General features: G+C 38.4%; 1 non-coding gene across 1 annotated transcript; it reads right to left on the minus strand.

The window, feature by feature from the left end:
• Positions 1-1,645: 1,645 nt before the first annotated feature.
• On the minus strand, positions 1,646-1,706 carry LOC112616714. Its single transcript, XR_003117744.1, has one exon. It is a non-coding gene; the product is annotated as a U7 small nuclear RNA (small nuclear RNA).
• Between the last annotated feature and the right edge of the window lie 1,940 nt (positions 1,707-3,646).

Below are 3,646 nucleotides of genomic sequence, written 5' to 3' on the forward strand. Positions count from 1 at the left end.
AATCTATGGATCAATTTGGGGAGAATTGACATAATAACAATACTAAGTTTTCCAAGCCACGAATGTTTTTCATTAATTTGGCTCCTCTTTCTCTCAGCAATACAAGTGTATAGGTCTCCCACATCTTTTGTGAGATTTATTCCTAAGTCACATTTTTAGATGTTATTGTAAATGGTATTTTAAAATTTTCTGTATCCAATTGTTCATTGCTGGTATATGGATCTACAACTAATTTTTGTATATTGATCTTATAACCTGAAACTTGTTGGATTCACTTATTAGTTCTAGTAGGGTTTTATTTTTGGTGGACTCAGTTGGATTTTCTACATAGATGATCACATTTTCTGTAAATACAGTTTTACTTCTTCCTTTCCAATTTGGATGCCTTTTGCTTCTTTTTCTTGCCTGACTGCACTGCCTAGAACCTTCAGTATAATGCTGAATAGAAGTGGTGAGAGTGGACATCTCTGTTTTGTTTCTGATCTTGGGGGGAAAGCACTCAGTTTTCACCAGTAAATATAATGCTAGCTGTGGGTTATTTTGCAGATGCCCATATCAGATTGAAGAAGTTCCCTTCTATTTCTCATTTGCCAAGAGTTTTTGTTTTTTAAACTCAGGAATGGATGTCAGATGTTGTCAAATGCTTTTTCTGCATTTATTGCAATAATCATATGGGTTTTCCTTTTTGGTTTGTTAATACGTTGAATTGCATGATTGATTTTCTAATGCCAAGCCAATCCTGCATTCCTGGGATAAAAGCCATTTTGTTATAATTCATTATCCTTGTAATACATTATTGGATTTGATTTGATAAAGTTTTTTTAGAATTTTTGTATCTCTTGAACTTTCCATTTTAATGCTAATGGCTCCTCAGATTGGCCTCCCCACGATGCACCTGTTTTCCAGATGCCCCACTCTGCCTGTTCATATCCTCTACACTGTGTCTGGGATGGTTACTGAGGTGGTTACTGAGGCTGGGACTTTCCCCAAACTTACGGAGGGTCGAAGAAAATTCAGAACAAAGACTTGAAAGCATTTTCTTTATGTGGTCAATCCTACCTCTGAGTATGTGAATCAACTCCAGGCAGCAGTCTTGCCCCTTAACAAAGGCGTGTCCCCAACCTGAAGAGCCATCTTCAAAGCCTCTCAGTACCTGACAGGTTAGTTCCTAAGAGAGAAAGCATTATTAACTGCTTAAGAAATCCCCTGAGCCTAGATTATCCCTCTGTCACCGTTCTCCCATATGGTACTGCTCTGCTCCAAAAAGGAAATAGCCAATACTTCTCACTGAAGAATTCTATCCCATTCTGACTGCCTACTTGATATCCCACACTCTAAGGTGCCCAAATAACCCCTTTGAATTCCTGACCTTGTTTTTTTGTGGATGGCTTTTATATCCAAGATATTAGGGGAACACACAGGGCAGGATATACTCCTTTCCTCATTGCACCATAGAAGCTCTTCTTCCTTCAATCCCCTTGTCGCAAAAGTAATAATGGTAGTAATAGCAAACACATATACAGTGCTTACTACATGCCATGCATTATTCTAAATACTTTATGTAGACTAACCCATTTAATACCCTCAATAATCCTATGAAGTACATATTACTACTATCCCCATTTTTGTTTTATTTATTTTTTAAGGGGGCTTTCAGCAAAAACCAGAATGCCTGCTAGACAAATTCTGAAAGACCTGTAACACTACTATCCCCATTTTTACAGAAGAAACTACAGAAATTTGAGGTCAAGTGACTTGACCAGCTCTGGGATTTGAATCCAGGCAGTCTGGCTCAAGTCCACTGCACTAACATACTTGCAAGTGACAGAACTGTGGCACTGACCCATGTTTGCACACAGTAGAGCCCCCCCCGCCCATTATTCATACAGATTCTTTCTAAGGCTTCAGAATATGTCATGCTTGTGTTATCTGTGGTGCCTTTGGCCAAATCTGGTGTCAGTGAGTTTCTCACTGCTGCTGACAACGAAATATATATGTTTGGAAACAAAAAGTATGTAGGGCTGGGCACGGTGGCTCACGCCTGTAATCCCAGCACCTTGGGAGGCCAAGGTGTGTGGATCACTTGAGGTCCGGAGTTTAAGACCAGCCTGGCCGACACGGTGAAACCCTGTCTGTACTAAAAATTAGCCGGGTGTGATGGCAGGCACCTGTAATCCCACCTACTTGGGAGGCTGAGGCAGAAAAATCACTTAAACCCAGGAGGCGAAGGTTGAAGTGAGATGAGATCGTGCCACTGCACTCCAGCCTGGGTCTGGAGCCTCTGTCTCAATAAATAAATAAATAAATACATAAAATTGTAGGGAGAACACTTTTTAAAAAGACATTATTATTTAATATCATCAGAGCAACAAGAAAACACTGCATTCATAGGGCAAGATTAGGAAGCTATAAAAAGGAACATTTGCAAGACAACACCAACTAAAAAGATCTTATAGAGTCAACCAATAACCAAAGGACCTTCAAAGCAGCCAGAGAAAAAGAACACCTACAAAAAAAAACTTAGAGTGACAGTAGACTTTGCAACGGTAATAACGGAAACCAGATGAGAGTGTCATAATGTCCTCTTCGTGTCAGTGTTTAATATCCTTCTAAAAAAGGTAATTTAGAAGTAGGTACCTAGCAAACCCATCTTTTAAGAAGAATAAAGGGAAAAAAAGGCATTTATAGATAAACACAGACTAAGAGTTTCCAATTAAGTGATCTACACTAAAGGATTTTCTAAAGTTCTGTATGTATTTCAAGAAGAAGAAAAATCAGGCTGGGCGCAGTGGCTCGTGCCTGTAATCCCAGCACTTTGGGAGGCCAAGGCAGGTGGATCATGAGGTCAGGAGACTGAGACTATCCTGGCTAACACGGTGAAACCCCATCTCTACTAAAAATACAAAAAAAAAAAAAAAAAAAAAAAAATTAGCCAGGCATGGTGACGGGCGCCTGTAGTCCCAGCTACTCGGGAGGCTGAGGCAGGAGAATGGTGTGAACCCAGGAGGCGGAGCTTGCAGTGAGCCCAGATCATGCCACTGCACTCCAGCCTAGGCGACAGAGTGAGACTCCATCTCAAAAAAAAAAGGAGAAGAAAAAATATCGTCCCAAAAAATGACATCTGAGGTAAAAGAAGAAAGGTTGGAAAATAAAAGGTAAATGAGTATTTAAGCAAACAATGTTTGCATAAAATGATATTGTTAGTGTCATCCTTAATAAGGGAGGAACAAAAATAGTAGACATAATAACATGTAAATTGGGAGACATTAAAGATTTATAAAGTCTGTGAATTGTTTGGGTGGGGAGTATGTTTAACTTTGGACTTTAGGTTAAATATGTATGGTAAGCTTTTCAAGGCCAATCGCTGAAAAAAAATCTTTGGAGAAACTTACAAGAAAAAATAGAAAAGGCACAAATAATATGAACGACATAAAAGATATAGTAAAAATTAAAAAATAAGAGAATATAATTAATTTGAAAACTTACATGAAGTGGACCAATTCCTAGAAAACTGATTTATTTATTGGATGAGATCACTATAACCTTAACCAGACAAATACAGATGGCTAAAGATGCAAAAATCCTAAATAGTTTATTAGCAAACCACATCCAGAATGAATAAGATTTAATACAACATAAAAATGTT

Source organism: Theropithecus gelada, chromosome X (genome assembly GCF_003255815.1).
Source record: "Theropithecus gelada isolate Dixy chromosome X, Tgel_1.0, whole genome shotgun sequence".
NCBI lineage: Eukaryota > Metazoa > Chordata > Mammalia > Primates > Cercopithecidae > Theropithecus > Theropithecus gelada.